Raw genomic sequence first — 19,503 nt, 5'->3', positions numbered from 1 at the left:
TCTCTACTGAAGTTTTCCGTGCCGTTTAACTTTCAGAATTGTACATGTGCGAAGGTACCGCATTTTCTATAGCCATTAACTATCAATATATTGCCTATAGAGAAAATCGCACCCATCTATATTACGGCTATCATCGTCGTTCATTACTTTTGTCACCCATGTAGAGAGGATGGTTAAGTGGCACTGCAGGTTCAGAACGTTAAATACTATTTCAGCTTTGAAGCTAGTTAGAGTCAACGACCGTTGATGGCGAGAATGGGTCGAAAGAGTCAGTTCTGCTACTTTTTCCAAAACAAACGTTCCTGCCTCATTTGCCTGCACGCACTTCCTGCCCGAGCTCAGATCTACATCAACGCATCTGGCAACACCGCTAGCCATCACAACCAGTATCTTCACCAATGATCATCTTCAAGAACCAAGTAAGTACATTGAGATCAAAGTCTGTGTAGGTAAATGCTGCCTGAGGGTTGCTCAATGACAACAGTAAGCCACAAATCATCTGAAGGCATCCTAATGGGGATCGACCGTGCTGTGTTACCAAAGATAATGGACATTCAATCCATCCAGTTTGTCACTTCTATGGAGATTTTCACAAGCAGCTTTTCGGTGCGCCCGCACTTTGGTAACAGCGAGATATGAAGAGAGATGGAATCACTTTACTGATGCCACGGGTTCTTGCTGATCGAGCCCTACAAGTGTTAGAGATTCCTTTAGCTAGCTCGAGCGACGTTTCTGTTACGTAGCAGAGAACGGTTCTATATAGCAACAGCGTTTTCTTACTAGCTAAAGGTTACTGTTTGCTAACGGGCGTGCCCTGGCCGATAGACGAAGCCAACAAACCAGTAAGCGTTGTCACTACGAAGACTGATTAACCGTTGCTTCGACCGTTGATCTGCCTCGAGTCGTTCTGCTTGAAGCCCAGCTCTTGAAAGATGGCTTAACATGCAAAGATTAAATACTTTTAAGTATTGATTCATCGAGTTAGTATATTGTCGCTTGTGCAGTCATCAATCTCCCGGTAGAGAAAAAAAGACAGGCAATCTATTCAGGAAATTTTTGCACTGACATCGTTCTAGGGACGAAATAATAATTGGATGTTACATTATCGCCTTTTTTTTTTTTGATACCATCACCTATCCACCCTATGTCAACAAACCTTTGGAATCACCTCTTTCAGGTATGACATTAAGCACTTGCGTCCTACTGAAAGTTCATCTAGGGCCGGTCTTGGTGGGCTGATCTGAGTTCCGCTAACACACCTATGAAAAGACAAGGCAACAACCTATTAACCTCAACAATTCCCTATTTTCCTTAGTTCCTCATTTTCCTAGTTAATAATTTCTGGTAACAATTTTTACCAGCTCTAACATTTGACCCAGCCTGGCGGCATGCTTATTAAAATAAAACCGCGCTGACAAAGGGGCGCTATCCATACTCTGCCGTCGTAATATTATTGCGAATATTTCGTTTTATTGATTTTCGACCCACGAAAATTTCAAGTAGGTATGCAGGGAACAATTGAGCTGGGTCGCTAAATTAATGACTAATTTCTGATTTACTGACAATACTGCCTTTCAAAGTTAGCGTACATACACGTATTATCTAAGAAGACTTAGATGCAATTTCCGAGGCACCTTGTTTGCGCCAGCATAAGAGCATATATGCACTGATAACTAATTGGCCTGTACTGGCAGAGATAAACACGGAAGGCGATGGTGATAATGGACATATATGTAAATTACACTTGGATTATGTCTTTTTGCTAATGGCAGGAATGACGTAAACGTACAGCAAACTATATCCCGCGTACACAGTTCAACTTAGAATGATACACCATATACACATATATATGTCCATATACGAGTTTCACCGATACCTTTAGATGGATAGATTTATGGGTCCATGTATGCGTGCCCATTAACCCGTCTTAAAACCAACATACTGGCCCCGTTTCTTTGGCATGTGTGTGTATATGGCAATATAGGAGCTGATGGTCTTGCAGGCCCAAGAAAGAAGGCAGCCAGGCAAGCGTGGGTATCGACTCAAGCTAACTATTTTCTTATTCCGGGAACTATCAATCGTGATTCCGCCTAGTGCGTTTGTTTGCTGTTCGTTATACGTTGAGAAACAGTGGCTAACTACTCTTCCTTGTCGATCACCTTCGCCGGGTCCTTGTATCGCTTTTCCGGCCTCGCATTGGCGTCTAGCTAGTTTCAGCGTGTTCAGTTAGAACTGTCATTCACCCACGATCTGAATGTAGTTTGTGAAATGAACAGCAAAATGTGATGATACGAAAATCGGCGGTTGACAGAAGCGAATACAGGGGCACCCATTGTGCAGCCGTATGGTGTGCAATACGGAGAATGGATCTTAGGGCTCGTTTTCACATATACACTTAACACATGGAGCTTGATCTATTTACAGTCTGATTAAGAAGATCACACGAAGGTGTTTCAACAGGCTGGAAAACATGCGACGGAGCCGTCCATGTGCCCCTGGTCTGTGTTGGTGTTTCATTTCCCCAGGACATCGAAGTTATTAGAAATGTCTTCTCAGGTCCTTAAAGCTATTGACTATTAGTGTTTGTGTTAGCCATGTGTGGCATTGAGTTGATTAGTAGCTACGGCCATTGCTATCACGGTGGACACTGACATACTTTTTTCGAGTCTGAAACTGTCGCATGTGGTGGAACTATCCTGCCGCGCTGAGTTCGGCGCTTGTTGGAGAAACTGGTAGACTTCCCTATTGAGGAGGCACCTCATGCCACTTTTCGCGCGTGACAGGACCCTTGAGTTAGTTTAGTCTGATCTAATCTAAGGCTAACGAACGTTAGAAGTATCGTTCGACAGTCTGAGCTTGTCGACTCCACTCTGTCCGCCTCGCTTATGCAGATAAGTGCAAACATATCCGGAATATATCAAAGTAAATGAAGTCGGGACCAACCACTAATTATTATTATTGCGTATGAGTAAACCTTAAAAGCGGTGGAAACAGGGCACATTGTGTGCCATACTAGCTGGATAAGAGCCTTCTAGATAGAGAAAACTGGTCGGTTTGTGAATTTCTGCGTTTGAAGATGTTCGATGACAGAAGCTACGCAGGTTACTGAGGCGTACGGTCGGCTGATGGCCTGCAATGGAAGTGCCTCCATTTTGCCTTTATCTTATCTCTTGTCCAACGCGAAAAGTTATTGTTAATAAAGTCCATTCAAAGCGCAGAGCTTTTGTTCCTAACGGTTAGGTCGTAAGTCGTCATAGAATAGTAGCTAATTACATGTATTAATATACGCTATTGATATTGCTAACCTAGTACAAATGTAACTAGTTAAATTGCACCCGAATGCTAACGGTTCTTCTTGAGGCATGTTACCGTAATGATTGAGTTTTTCATTGCTACTCAATCAAAGCGGCCCCAAAACGGTGGGACTTTCCAAGCCAGCTCCCTGTCTCCTCGACGTTTACAGAACGAAAAACCTAGGACGAAAACGAAACTTTGGTCGAGAGCAGTGGTAATCTTAAATACGGGACCAAGGGCACTAGTATTTGACAAGCTAACTAAGCGAAACGTTTGGATGCACTTGACCGTTCGCTTGCTCGTTCGTTCGTTCGACGTCCAGCGGAGCCTCGTTTTGACTGAGCTTAATTGCAGCTTATTAAATGGTCCGGCTACAAAAATCATGACGACTCGCCTTCATTGCATGGGAGAGAAGTCAAGTACGTCGTGAGATTGGCACGACATACGTTATTTCTTCTAGAAACTGATCACAAGAAAAGAAAAACAATAATAGATAGCTCTCTAGCAGAGGTTTGTTTGTTGCCGACATTGAAATGAAAAAGTAGCTCATTGTCTCAATTTGTTGAGATCCTCTTCAGGTGTTATTCAGACTCGTTGAATACTGGTTATCAGGTTCCTCTGAGTAGACGCCGCTGTCGGATCGTTTTCCAACGGTGGGTAACCCTTTTTAGACGCCGCCGGACGGTGTTAGTTGAATATGTCACTTATACGTTAATTATCTTCAGACATTGATTTCTTGCGTACGATTTATGAAGTCTGTGCACACAGCATACGCCACAGTGTAGTAACAGTGGCTCGAATACTCACTTTAGATCGTAGACTGCTATCTTCCTATTCTCACAGCTTTCACGATTACAATGAATCAGCCTTTTTGTACGCAGCATGTCGCTGCTCAGATCACTTGACCCCTGACGGTAACCACTTTTGTCGATATATAAAGTTCATTTACTCGTACTTTGACGAATCGTATCATCCTGTGGCATGACAATGTGGATGGCGAAAAGCTAGCTGACTGCACAGTTTCGAACCGTGTGAGAACGGTTTATCTACACTACCGCATATTTCCAATCTGTAATAGCTCTAAGCCTAGATTAGTCAAGGGTATCAGCAGCTCACGTAGCCATCACTTGATTGTTCGGTCTGTGACTTTGACAAGTCTACTTCTCGCCCACTATGAAATTAACTTATGGCAGATTCGCAGCTTAATAATTACTAGACAATATAGATATAGGCATAAATAGAGAAGTTCGTATGCATGGTGTTCGGCCTACGACGTCCTTGATACTGCTATGGAGCATCATTAGCGAGCTGACCTATCCCATACTTTGTTTTGTAAAAGGCTGATTACTATATAATTAGTCCCTAGTGATAAATAGTTCGGAGACCTCATCTCTGCGCGCATTTGTTATGGCGGACGCCATTTCAGTTACACAGTCATTTGGTTTAAAAGAGACCTCAATACAGAGATAAGCACTTCATGAAGTTGTGTATAAAAAAACCCTTGGACTATACGCGTATGTGGCGAGTCGCGGATAAAAACATATGTCTCTTTCAAAGGGGTGTATGGGACTTGTCACGAGGAAAAGATCTCACAGTTTACGTTTCATACCTCGCTTTATTACATGCAATTTCCCGCTTACGGCAATACGCTTTACCTTCTCACCCCCAGCCCCAGAGGGATAGAATCTTTAGCGCCAGACGGATAGAGTCCTCTACCACAGAGTGAATACCTATATTGAGTTATGTCGAAGTTCCCCAAAGTGTATGAGCGTATCGTTCGACAGAATTTCTCACAGTCTTATTTTAGGGTCGTCGATTTCGCTTGATTTCGTGTAACGCTAAAGCTGCGGTTTACCGCATTCGCATACAGACCGCAGATTTGCCTCGATGCCGATCGTGCTTACCCGATACGCCTATTGTGGACTCATAGGTCGCCAATCGACAGCGATTGCGTATGTCATTTCCCATGGTCAGTGCAAATTGGAGGAACCGTCATGGAAGCATCATTCTGTCTGCCATTGTGTCGGTTATTGGCTATCTATCTCAATCCAGTCGGGTAGCAAGCCTCGAGTTGATTATTTTTTTGTCCGTGATGTTATTATTTCGTCGATGTTCGTTATCGTAGCGGTGTCAAAGGCAGGTTCCTGTTGTTGTTAGTGTTAGGGTGCAAATTTCCTCTTGTTGAGCCGCGGCAACCTTATTTACGGGTGGCTCGTCCTAATTCCACGGGTACTGATAGAAGAATTCTACGCAGATCAACTATGAACAGCTGACGTGGTCTGGTAAGCTAGGCATCAAGTGGTCCCATCAATTTGCCTTCTGCAGGTGGCCACAGACATGCATGTTATCTTTGCTTTCGTTTGCTACTGGCACGCGTACATACTCACCTTGTTTCCTGGGGGCTTCTTCGATCCGGCTTGCTCCATATTTTGACAGATGATAATTACGCGATTCGGTGAGGTTTGCGGGTATTGGCTCCGTGTCCCCAGCCGCCCTCCGTCACCGTCTCTTTGTTGTGCGATCGTCATATACATATCTATATATTCGAACAACTCAGCTTTCGTCCCCTGAACTACACGTCGGTCCGGCACTCCGCTCCTGTATACATGCCATATGTAGATTTGTTACGGTATCAGCTCTCATCATTTACAACACCTTTTTGAGAATTGCGTGCTTCTGGTTCCTCAATCGATTTTCATTGCTCTCAATACGACTCGATCGATCTCTTAATAGAGGAAGGAGAAGGAGTGGTGATTATTATGAAGAATAGATCGTCCATGATTGACTTCTGTTGCGATTACGCCGACGATGACGAAGGCTCATTCGGGCGCGTCCGTGTTTTTGTCGTTATTGTTGGTCTCATATGCAGTCGCCGTCGGATTGCTGCCGTCCACGTATCGACATTCAACAGCCAGACTAATAGAGATATGATCTGGTTCTACAGGCTATATACTTAGAACATGCACACATCTCAACCCGGGCATAAAGGAGGCGCAGGCTCTGAAGGACAAAAAGGAGCCGAACAGTCAAACAAGTGAAGTGACTACTGAAGAAGATCAGCAGGCGACACCAAACGACCGATTTTATTCATGTTCTACGGGGCGAGCCAATGGCGAATCGGTCGGTGCCAGTGGCCGCGTCGAACAGTCGATGGATCGATCAGATGATTGAGTTCTCTTGGCTGATCCATCATCGAAGGCGCCGTGTGATCGGTGTCGAACGTTGGCGTCGGTCTACGTTCAGATAAAGTAACGAAAACAATATGTGAGAAAAAAGGAGATGGAGACTTTCGAGCTTCTGTTGCCGCTACAGCCACTATTGCATTGTGACCTATTCGTTCACTATAATAGTTGCCTAGTTCAGTCGGGTCTTGCTACGAGCGCTAGACTGATGTGATGTTTCAATTGTTATTATCACTGCTGCTGGTGACCAAATGACTCTGATTTGATACTATAAAGCTGATCAGTAGTGGTCACAATCAACCACGGCGTTATTGTCAACATGGCTGATTGTCGCCCTGGACCGACTGCGAGCGGCCGAAGTAGAGTCTATCTTCGCCGCGGTGCTCCTCAAATACGTACGCACGTACGCATATACCTGAGGCAACAAGTCCACAGCCCCAGCTGAAATCAGATTTGCGACGACTGCTACTAGCACAGACGCAGAACGATAGCGATTCGAGTGATTAGGTTTCTACCGGCTATGACGTTCGCTGGTGGTAATAATGACGATTTGAAGTTCTGACGCAGCTAAGTACAATTATCTTCTATTTAGCTACTTTGGCAACGAACGAGCCGACACAATGGACAGGCTTGAAATCGAAACTCGATCCTGTAGATGGACCTTTCATTGTGAACTGCACGAAATATTAATCAAATGCTGTTTTGACGAGAAGCGCGTCAACGTGCTTGGCATTACCGTTTATAAATATGCTCTGCACAATAGAGTGGACCCGTGCAAAGGGTTCAACGTCATCCGGGTCGCGTAGCAGTCTAAAATAGGCTAAGTGTATCGGGTATAAGATGATAGCAGATATGTCTCCAGACGGGTTCTGCATCTGAAAACTGCGATAATTCCTTAGCAGTCCTTGTGAGATGTAGAGGATAGCACAGGTGCGAGTACGGCCCTTGATACTGATTTCAGATTTGCGAAGGTTGACGGCGGAATGAATGTAATCAAAAGGTTAACGTGATACGTTTGTGATTAGTAAGTGCCACAAAACGCTGTACGTAGCATTGGTAGCCAATTTATAGTCGTCAGCTTATGGCCATAACTCATACCGCTACTTCAACTATCTTCGCGACAATTCAGTATCGGTAACGATAACATTATTTGCATGTGTATTTCTTAATACAAATAACCGACTCCCGCTGAAGTAGCTACTGCTGCTGCCCCACGATGCACAAAAACACAATTTATGATTTTGCCCATCCGTATATTATTTTTCATAGTATCCGAAATTCCGAAGCAGATCGCTGGGACAGCGGGCTGCTGGCCAATGCGCAAAAGTGCAGAGGCTAGAATAACATACAATTATCCATTTACGGTGTACCTTTGAAGAAAAAAGTAACAGTGGTCATTATAATATGGAAGACCTGAAAACGAGATTTCAACTAAATTGACGCGGAGTAATGTTCATATTGCGGAAACGTTTTTGGTTTCGAGGGGTTTCACTGTTCTTATGCGAGATGCGGAATAAGTGCCCGGGTAGACGCGCGCGCAGACGTCCGGTGCTCATTATAACGTGTTCTACGTGCGTCCGATTGTGTTACAATGTATTTATATTTTGAGACACAAACGCCGTCCTGCGGAATGAGCACCGTAAACGTCAGTTTCCCATAGCTCAAAGACGAAGTGTGAAGGGAATGCAACATAGTGAAGAGGCTCAATTAAATAATTGCAGTTTTTTATATCATTTATACATCAATATATATATGAAGTTTACCAAGTGACGTTTTCATTTAACATATTATGTAGACAAATATATATAGACAGCAATTTTTGTCTGGTGATAGACAAAAAAGAACGTGAAGGGGCTTGGCTTGTACATCCGTACGAGCACCGGACCTTCATCGTGCTCGACTTCAATACATTTATGTTCAATCATGAATTGATTGATTAGCAGCTGTTAACGGCGTAGGCGTTTGCTTTTTTGTCTCGATTTCGTTCTGTTCACTATTATTCGTCAACTATATATATTTCAGTTTTCGAAATCTATTTCCTACAAGAGTCTATTGGTCTGTTTTTTTCTGGCAGTCCCGTTCTCACCATAAACCCCTGTGTACATTCGTTTGCGTATTTTTGTGCGTGTCCAGTCACTGATCTATCGATGGCCGCTATCCGCTGCTACTAATTAACGAACTTCACGATTGGGTGGCCTTCGCTTTTCTTAGAGTTGTCCTATCCGGACCACAGTTTCACCGGACCTATTTCAGCTAGCCCAGTCAATGATGCCGTTGCCCCCGTAATCATAACAAGAATATACTTCGTAGCTGCGGGACAATATTGACACACAGCTTCAGCGTTAATACAAGGCCGACAGTTCAGGCTGTACGAGCAAGGAACAAAACATAGGTCTCAAAAGTGCATTTCTCGAAGGACTAGGGAATGCTTCTTCATACACTTCTCGGATAGTGTTATATGTTCATACGTAGAGAAAATGGAACCGGTGGGCACAGATATGCCCTAGTGAATTGCACGACAGTCATACAATCTGCTCTATAATGAATGTTTCCGCGTAGGTGTAACTAGCAATAGCGAACCGATAGCTGAGCCGCTGAGGAAATTGTGCTTTTGGTGCTTAAGCAACGTCAGTTGAAGACGTTATTGTCGGCACGCTTTAGACTAATTTGCTTTATAACGCTGTTCTTTTCACGTTAATCTTATTTTCCTTCAACGGCACGTTATGCTATTGACGTTGATGTCGCTGCTGCTGCTATTCACGACGAAGTGCGAAATACGCATGGGGATGGTGACGGGCGTCGGCCGCCTTCACTGAAGCAAAGTGGCCAGCGTAGAGCATGTCGACGTCAGTACATGGGCGGTGTCTCATTTTTGACCTCTATTGAAACTTACGTTGTGCTAACCCTGTTTACTTCGTTACTACTTTTTGCGGCCATTAGCAGCAAAAATAACAGCATCATCATCAGCAACCAAAGGAGTGGTAGTGTCTTTCGGGTGCCCACGTATCGTGCGTATTTCGCCGTAGAGCAAAAAAGTCAGATTGAACATGAGGAAAGCAGCCAACGTATGAACCATAGAGGTCCTAACCTGCTAACTAACTGCGAAGTCTCCTAAATCGATGAAAAGAAACCGCCTCCGAAATTGAAAACCCAGCAGCAGCAGCAGCAACATAGAGCGTCGGCACGTATTGATGCTACGTGCAAGACCAGAGTTGGCGGGTCTCTCTGTTTACTTGTCTGTCTGTGTATATAGCGACTTAAAAGGTTGTAACTGCGATTGCATCTCACCTACCCGCAATCCGCAGATCGTGCGTTCGATTAAAGCGCAGCTGAAGAAATGTCCATAGTCAAAAATAGAAAAAAAAAAAGCCTACTAAAACAATTCGTGTAGATCTTTACTACTGACGGCTGGCGGGTATTGAACTGGTGAAGCTCAGCAGATACATGTGGAATTACGTGTATCTGTAGATAAAAAAAATTTTAGTCCATGCCTAAACGGTGCAGATTGAAACAGCCAATGTGGACGCAAAAATGTGACCACCTACCTTTGAACAAATCGCGAAAAAAAAACACAAGAAATCTCTATTTCTTGTGTTTTTTTCTTGTTAAATCTAATTATATTTTCTCGTTTCTAATCATGGAATCACCATTTACATGTAGTTTATATTTTTCGGATAAAGGATTTGCTCTGGATACAATACAATGCTGGGATACAAAAGCTTTTTTTAACTAAAAAAAAAAAAAAAAATAGAACTCCGCCGTAGTATCGAAAAGCATTTACAAAATAGGAAGAGAAAAAACTGAACGTGTTGTGAAATATTCAATTGTGCTTAATGTCTGCTTATTACACCTATTTATTCTAGTATTTCCTCTTAAAAAATTCGTGTCGAAAAATTGAAAAGCGGTATTTAGGTGCAATAGGAAAATGTGTATAATTACGTAGTATTTACTGTGTAAACAGAAGACAAAGAAGTTTCGTGTATCTTTACTCTGTTCGATTTGGGAATTTCCTACCACAATGTTTCTATTCTCCCCTTAAAAAATATAAACAATGTTTCGATTTTTTTTCTAAAATCTCCAGGCGAAACGTGGCAGTTGCCACAATCAAATCTCCTATGTGATACAGTCTGAATTTTTTTGTCACGTTTTTTCCTGTAAAGTTCTAGTTGTCGTCGTCGTCGTCGTCGTCGTCGTTTGCCATGTGCTTATTGAAGCCATTTAGCGTCCTTGCCTGCAACAAAACCCACATAGGCCGAGCATCACGTGCTCCTGAACAAACTATCACTTTTAAAGCCTCCTGCAATCGACTTCGAAGCCTATTGAGTAGTTAAAAAAGTTAGCTGTACTTGCACACTATCTGCAGTAGGACCGAACTATTCTTTGAATTCGTTTAAGATTTAGCACCTATTTGTAGCCACTGCCGAATCACTTACAGTTCTATATATATATATCGTCCGTGCGTTGCCACTCGGAGGCAACAGTGAAGTCAGCCTGAGTAAGGTCAGTCAGTGAACTCGGGGGCAGTGACGCTTTTAGCAATAGCAGACGCAAAAAAGAGAAAAATCGAAATACGGACGAAGAACGAAAATCGCTAACCAATTGACGAACCCACGGATATCGGCCTCAGCGAATCGAAGAGGAAGCGGCTAATCGATCCTGCCCTACAGATCACGGACCAGCAGAAGTCTCAAAGTCCGATCCTCACTTTTGAGGTTTACTCGCTCCTAGGTCTTCCTTCACATGAGCGCCACCTGATGTAGTCCTAGAAGTTTTGTGTAGATGTCGCTGGTGGTTCGTTTTTTTCGTGGATGCCTTTGAAAGAATATCCTAGTATAGCAGCTAATGTCATGTTGTGAAACGGCCGGCAGCAGAGCTGTAGGCAAGTCTCCTTTGGCTTCACCGATGTTTCGCAGGAACGAACCGAAATCCTGCTGTGTTTAGTAACTACCGCTCACTGTTGCCCTTTCTACTGACGCCATCGTTTTTAGAGATATAATCGATATTTATACGATTTCGGTATGCGGAGTCCTTCTTAGCGCTACCATTGAACACGCCAGTGCATCTCACGTCCGAATCCAGTACCAACTGCCGATTTCGGTAGCGATATATGTAACGGTCTTGGATGATACTCTCGTTCCCTAGCACCAATAATAAACTCGTGAACCCCAAAGAATACCTACGAGCTTCAAAGCGAAGTCGTTCCATTAAACGACGACCATCTTGATCTGTTTCTCGCTGTCGGTTCCGGTGGTTTTCTTACGTCACTCTTAGGCGTATTCCAATTGTCTGTGCGCATGCGATATAAGTGCGTGCGTCTCTATGTCCTTGACGCGGCCGACATATAAACAAGGCAGATAAGCTAACGTTTGGAATCTTACGTACCACACTGCCTTGGTTAAGCACTGCTTTAAATGGCTGGCTGTTCCCAGCACGAACCGATGTATTTACGTTCGATCTGAACCCTCGACAATTCCACATCTCTCTAAGTGTTACCATGAGCGCGCGTAACAGCCATGACTACACTATCGCAAAGCTACTAAAGTAGAAGCCTCTAGCCGTTGAATCGCACAACCAGTCGATGTATAGCAACAAATGCACAAACCCACCATGGAAAAAATGAACGCTGATACTTCTGCTGCACAGAACGAACTGGGTAGATCTAAGAAGCGCCGCATAAACAGAACAGCACCGGTTGGGCGGCATAAGAAGAGAATTGTTTTTTGGTACTTTTACGCGACTTGTTCTATGTTTTCTTTATCTATTTGTCTGTATTTGTGCTAGTATTCGGTGGTATGACTTATTTGCCGGCGTCGTACAGCCGCAAGCAACTTCTGCTCGCCCTCTCTGGCCACCTCTATGGTATCCCATCTACGTAGATCTGTTTAATCCGTCTGGTATTGACTGTGCTAGTTGTCGGGCGTGGATGCGTGTGTGTGTGTGATTCATTTCAATTAGAAAGAAGATTAATTAGGTGGGTTAATTGCATTCGGGTTTGCTCATTTCGTCCACGAGTGCTACGATTGCCGAGGCGGTGGTGGCCGCCGTCGTCGTTTCTGCCCCCTTCAGTATCAGTCGTCGAGCCAACGTCAGAAGCAGTGAGCGTAAGTAAAAGGACCAGCAATGGTGACTCGTTTAACGTTGTCGTTACACTGAAGCAAACAGCGAAAGACGGTAATCCTTGGTTGGGACATGAAGAGTTTCATACTGGTAGCAATACAACGATGGCTTTCAACGGTAGCTAAGCCGCTGGCTGTGAATGTGATAGTGGTCAGTCATGATGGGGCAGGCAACAGATAGTTGCGCCCCCCAGATCGTTGTTTTACTTACAATTAGCTTCCGTCGTTTGTGACGGCTGGCACTCCGGTAAACCCGCAAAGTCGGCGCTTTTTTACTTACGCCAGTAAATGGACGGGTAGATACAGATTTGACGTCGGAACGAGCATGAAAGAAAAACTGACAAAATGGCAGGGCCGGCGGACATCGTCGTACAAATGGTCTGAACAGATGCACACATGTATACAGGCACCCCCAGCGTCAGCAACTGGTAGCAGCTATAAGCTGGTAGCAGCGATAGATCAGGCAAACAAGTTTCTATGGGTCACTCGTCGGTGATTCGTTGCAAAGTCATGTTTGATTCGTGTCTCCTGCCTTCAGCCGGCATCGTGTCGTTCGTAGCTGTTCCCGTCCAGTCTGGCGACGGTGCTGATGGCTGTCGTAACGCTGGACGAATTAACGCTAGAAAAACAGAGCTTGAACAATTAACACTAGCTAATCAGAGGCAGGGGTGGCGGCAGGTCCACTATGCGAGCAGGGTATTAAACGAAAAATGTTCATTGCTTAATTGTACGCACATCGAGGTAGGAGGGAAAGAGGAAGAAAGCAGGGTAGGAAAACAGTTTTCGGTTCTCATCACTAACGGATTAACGGCTGAAAGATGTCAGTGCCGGTTTTATATTAACGATGCTAGCTTGAACGCGCCCGTCTAAATCGGCTGGCCTTTGTTCCCACTTGAGGGGTTGTGCATAGCTCGAGTTGCTACTGCACGGTTACAAAAGCAAAGTGTAACCACGGAAAACAAAAACGAGCGCTCACTCATCCCGCTGACACAGTACGGACATTTGTTATGTCGCAGAGAAATCTGAAGCTCTCAGACCTCTTCAGTTACTTCCTTACTACCGCCTCTTCTAATTAGGCTAGGCAGATTATACAGGAGGACGCAATGCTTCTTTTTGAAGATCGGCGATCTAAGCTATTTGCGAAAGAGAGAGCGGAAAATTGTTATAATATATGGTTAAAAAAAGGTCCAGAGTGTTGCAACTGAGTTAACGAAACAGTCTTTCCGCTAACGTTTATTGATATGGGCGCTCATTCGACGAAAAACCACAGCAACCGCTTACTTTATCCCTTTTAGTAGCGGAACAAAGTGAACTAGGCTTGACAAAATTACTATATACTATAATTATAACAAGAATATTTAATAATAGCATTTCATGCCGTTCTGCACGCTTCAATTAAATTGAATTGTATTGTTGCATCGTTCGCAGGATCCTTCGTCTTCGCTCGTTCGATGATTGCATCGGCCTGTTAGGTAGTGGAGAATAGAATATAACAGAACGAGGTTCTCAGTGTTACCCTTAGTCAAAATTAGACCTCTGCTCTGTGATTCGCAGCTGATGCTCCATATTCGTTTGCTAGTTATCGAGCGGAATACGGTTCTTCGGTCGGCGTCCTGTTCTCATCTATGGAAGACCAGACTTCTATAGAAACTAGTAGACTTTGCGACGTAACAATCACCCACTGATCAACACATCATCAACGTCGTGTTTTTCATCGTTGACAACCTAAGATTCTATGGCCAGTTGAACCAGCACTGATTTTAGTTCCGAGAGAATCATAGCTAACAAAGTGATAATAATATCTTCGTTCCGATCTGGCTGTTGGTTGGTACAGCAGATCATGGCATTAGGTGATAACGACAGCAGCGGCTGCCTTGATGACATAGTAGAGCCACATTGAGGTTTTCCATTGACAACGGGCACACACGTATTGTATGGCGTAGCGGGCTATTTGCGTCGGTAGCAGCCGCAACGGCAAATGCGGCGCCGGGAATATATCTATGCGCGCATATGGGGAACAACATGGTACATTGACTGTGTGAAAAGGGAACTCAGATCGGGTTTAGATTACGTAGCGACCGTCGTGCCGCCGTAGGAGAAGAACGAACTGCGATGAATGTGTATATGTGTATTACGGTTAGCGCGAAACTGGCAAGATGGAGCCGATGAAGAATCGTTGACCAGAAGATAGAATCGCCGGTGGTCGCTGACACTCGATTTTGTGCGGTTCATCGGATGTGTACGAGACAACTGTCGTGCTGTTATCGTGACTGTTTTATAGAATAATGATGACCGTGTACCCGGGTAACATCACTACGATATGATAGATAGCAATGCGATCCAGCCAATGGCTCCATTGCTGATAATACGGCTGTATAAGTAGCAGCAAAAACAGGACGAACAATGTATTTGGCTACGGTAAAGCGGGGGATCTTCTTTTATGCCTTGAACGAAATGTCTCGTTAGGGTCGGTTGAAAAAACGAGTCCAATTGGATCTTATCGTTGGGGTTGTTATCGAGTTTGGGGTGTCGCTATACGGCTAAGTTCGAAAGCATAGGGCGTGTCACAATCCACACTGCCATATAAAACTTGAGACCCAGTTTCCTGACTGCTTATTGAGGCTTAATGCACCATAAAATATATGTGTGTGTACTTATGCAGATTTGTAATAACATAAAGAAAGATTATGAACGGGTACACCCACTAGCTACGTTTATGCTAAAATATTGACCATTACCCTACACTAGCATTTACATAATGCGTTCCATAAGGCGAAAATACACAATGTCCCGATCCTCCACTTTGATGTAGGTTTTATTATCTGTCGCAAGCCAGTACTACTAAGGGGCTAAGAGAAATCACCAACTCTAGAAAAATGCTCCATAATCATTTTACACGTCCGATTTTTGAACGAGGGCGACGTTACTTCTTGCAAACATAATTTTCTCTCCATTTTAGATGCTTGTGCAAAGCGTACCGCAGCTTTCAGATTATAGTTGGCCACGATTACCAAACACATTTGCCTGCCCCTAAAGTTCTCCGTCCAGCTCTCCTACATTTGGCCTTAGAATGAAAGAAACGTATTCTAGAATACGTTTCTTTCATTCTACGCTCCAGTTGATGGTATCACTATTTTCTAGCTCGCGCTCAGCGCTGCGAACGATACGCTTCTTAATAGCAAATAAAGTCATCGTCTACACGCAAGCTATACACATAAATATATAGTACTATATGTGAATCTGTTATAACTGCAGGTGATGCTGACCGCTAAGACGTGTCAATTTAGATTTGTGCTGATAGATCTCGAGCTGGCCGTCACTTTAGATGTAGCTGTAGATCTTCATAGAAAGACTCTTTCCATCAGCCGCGGAAAACGCTGCTTGGTCGTTAAGAATTGAGCTTTTCTTCTGCATGATTGGAAATTTGGCCCATTTACCAAGCAATGATTCTCCAGCTGCCGTTCGTTTATTGCTACCACTGAAATCTCCTGAGGTATAGAGGTGTCCAGACGAAGATGGGGGGAAACATTGCTACCATATGCGAGATATAACTTCTTTACATTCACGACTATGGGAACGATATTGGCGTGCAGCGTAGGTAGGTGCTTACGTCGCTCCCTCATATAGACGGAAAACGACACCGCCGGTTCCGGATGAGATCGTGACTGCTCAAACAGTTCCAAGCTATAATATAACCGCAATCAATATTGTGACATTATCTTATATCGAGATGTCGCCAATTGTGACGATTTCGGGTACAATGTTGTTTTGTCATAAAATTATATTCACCATTTTATATTACTCATGTATATGATACAGACAACAGTAACGTCACAGAAATAGCAGGACAAATCGGTGTACGTGTATGTATATAGAAATTAACGGTGAAAGATGTTTGAAAAATTGATCGCTTCTGCTCTATCCTCCCTGAAGATAAAATACGTACGTCTGAATAAGGCTCAAGCTGGCTGTGTTGAGTCAATTCGCAGGTCGACTGAGTCGAACGTAAAACGACAGTACATCGTCCTTTGCTTAATGCCACCATTTTTACCGTCGTTTGGAGGCCGGTCCTGGAGTGCTCCTACCACGCAATCAATGGCCTTGATTTCGTTGGCGTTGATTTTGAAGAATTGCTTGCTTTCAGCTGAATATAATGAGACATTTGGCGAAATACTGGAAAAAAGTTAGTCGGCATTGTACAGGTTAATGTATATTACACGTAGTAAAATCCAACAACTTAACGCATTGTGACCATAGATAGAAAATGGCGAAATCGTTAAATTTGCGTAAACGTCATGATGTCCATACGTATCGAGTCGTGAAGATCTGTTTTTCTCGTGCCTAGGTATCGAGGCAAGACCTGAAAGCCAGTTTCCATATACGAATAGCCTATACAAGTTAAACATCGAGATATAGCCAATCTGACAGATGTAAGTGATTTTAAAAGCGTCCTTTCGTCTCGCTTAAAACTAAATTGATTGTCCAATTACGAACAGACGTTTATGCCTTTACAGACTGAGAATAGACCCATCTAGCCATGTGTGCATAGCTAGGTAATGCTTAAATATGCGCTGTTAAAGCCTATCATCGTGGTTCGTTGTCGCTACCACTCCTCGTTGGCCTGTGGTTGCCGCTGAAGATTAAGAAGCATTGAGAAGATGAAAGATAAAATGGCTGATTTTCCTCTCGCACTAGTCATTTACTTGGATCGTGTTAGCCTAACAGTTCTTTCATTCGTCAATTTAAATCAGTGAATCTGTTATCGCCGAATCGTGAATATTCACAACTATTACTTTGGGCGTATAGCTTCGCTGTGCCGCTACCGCTGCTCCAGATGGCGGTCGGAGTCCTCAGCTAAACGAGAACCGTTTACGGAGTCGACGGTAAAAAAATGCTGGTCGATCATCGCCGCGCAAAGGGACAGCTCGCAACTAAAATAGAACTGGCGGCAAATGAGCCTAGTTTGATTAGCTGGCACCCACCCGACTTCGTGCCGGCTCTTGAAGGGATTTTGGACGCGCGGAAAAATTAGCTGAAGATTACTTTTATCGTTGTGATATGTCGCGAAGGCCAAATGCTTGATTGGAGCGTCCGATTTGCTGAAATATTGTATCAGCATGTTTCACGCTGAGAACTTGGATGGAAGTTAAAATAGATGGAGGGTAGGGACCAGAGAAGTTATACTTGAACAGAAATCTGCCAAATGCATACGCATATCGACATGTGTTTAGGAATACGACTCTAGACAATATCCTATTTAGTAGGCTATAAATAAGCATTTTTTGTACAACTACATACACATCGATAATCATAGTGAAACGTTCTAAGTTTGTGAGTAAAGTTCGATTCAAGATTGCGGCATCGTGTCGTTAAGGGATCGTTTGAAGAACGGAGCTCTGGGCGCCCCCAAAAAATAGCGTACCGTTAACGTAGTTGTGTTCGTAAAATGCACAACATTTTATCGAAATCAAACAACCCTAAAAGGTATACTCATCAGTGAGTGAAACTGTTATCCACGCCCTTTACAGGAAGATTGGGTTAGATACCTCGCTCCTTTTTTTGACTGGACACCCGGCCACAATATCAGTGGCTATCGATATTCTGTGCAGTGATTATGCAGCACATACTATGCCCCGTAACAGAACACACGAGGCTGCAATACGTAACATGTATATTACACGTAATAGGCCGACTTTTCCCACCAGCACACGCTTTTGAATTAGGCTAGGTGTGACATTCTTTGACATAAATGTCTACATTTAGTGAAGGATGCCGTCAATTACAAGAATACCGTCATCTGTCTTCGCCCACTTACCCTCACGAGGCTTTCACGTCTACGACGAAGTAAACAAAGGAAATCCTCTGCCTCTCTATTAGTAGCTTTCCTCTGAACACTAAACACGAACTACTCTTTACGCTGAGAAGTAGGCTATATATATATATACACACGCCCGAAATATTTTTCTCCGAGAAACTTGTTACGTTCAGCTATGTACACCTTACGTCGTTGAGTGTTTTTAGTAGGGTTCGTCATTTGTTGAACCCTTTCACCTATACACAAAGACTCTGATAGCCAGTTTCTATCTTTCAGTAATCAGTCTCTTCAGAAAAACAAGGATCAAGAAAATACTTCTCTAAAGCATCAACCTTCCAGTGATACGACCCGTAATAGCCTGTGTTTCGTTTCGCAGCCTTTTGTCTGCTGGCTTCCAAATACATCGTGGGACGCCTTAACGCCAACGGCAACACTGTTTTTGTCAAAAATTTTTCTGACGCGAGATGAATGTATTACGGCCATCTTTCAGCCCGCAATGATAACCGCCAAATTGGACAACAGTGAATCTGACTAACGTATAGGACGCGACGCTTAAATGGTAATAGTGACAGTTAGATGATGAGCAGAATGAAGCCTCGCCTTATAGCGAAAATGATAATCACATCATTATTCATTTTTGGACCTTAGTTTTGTTTTCTGCTGGTCTCTTTCCACTAGCGAAATTTCCTCATGTCGCCTTAACGGTCTCATCCCATCCGACTGAATCCTAACCTGTTACAATGGGAATACTAGCGTTTGTTTTTTCATTCTCTTCATTAATGGACGTCTTATCTTCATGTATTTTGGAGAGATTAGCGCTGAGTGACGTACGTCTATATATCAAAGATATAAGCACCTATAGCCGAACATTTTGACGTCTGGCGCACTTGGCCGTGCGAGTACGCGTGAAACGTAGCGATAAAGAAATCACAGACGCGTCGCTGGGGTGTCAGTTCAGACGTGAGTGTATCATCGCCATTTAAACCGCCGGAGTGATTTGTTGCTAGTTCTAAATGGGTCACTAGATAAATGAAAAGGTAGATAACCTTAGGCTGGTAAGGAATGGCCGTATTCGTGGAAGAAAGCCAAGGCTGTC

The 19,503-nt window shown here is 43.7% G+C and overlaps 2 long non-coding RNA genes across 2 annotated transcripts in view; one reads left to right on the top strand and one right to left on the bottom strand.

Annotated features, from left to right (window-relative positions):
• The first annotated feature begins 111 nt into the window (after positions 1 to 111).
• LOC111254870 (uncharacterized) overlaps positions 112 to 19,503 on the top strand; it is a 49,802-nt gene continuing 30,410 nt past the window's right edge. The window contains exon 1 of the long non-coding RNA XR_015317098.1: positions 112 to 419. This is a non-coding gene — a long non-coding RNA (uncharacterized LOC111254870). The remainder of the gene's footprint in view (positions 420 to 19,503) is intronic.
• On the bottom strand, positions 15,381 to 18,683 carry LOC111254869 (uncharacterized). The gene is made up of 3 exons (XR_002675244.2): positions 18,408 to 18,683; positions 16,539 to 16,765; positions 15,381 to 16,276 (listed from the first exon to the last, which is right to left on the bottom strand). It is a non-coding gene; the product is annotated as an uncharacterized LOC111254869 (long non-coding RNA).

Source organism: Varroa destructor, unplaced genomic scaffold (genome assembly GCF_002443255.2).
Source record: "Varroa destructor unplaced genomic scaffold, Vdes_3.0 BEIS01000007.1, whole genome shotgun sequence".
Lineage (NCBI taxonomy): Eukaryota > Metazoa > Arthropoda > Arachnida > Mesostigmata > Varroidae > Varroa > Varroa destructor.
This window is presented reverse-complemented; position numbering and strand designations above follow the sequence as displayed.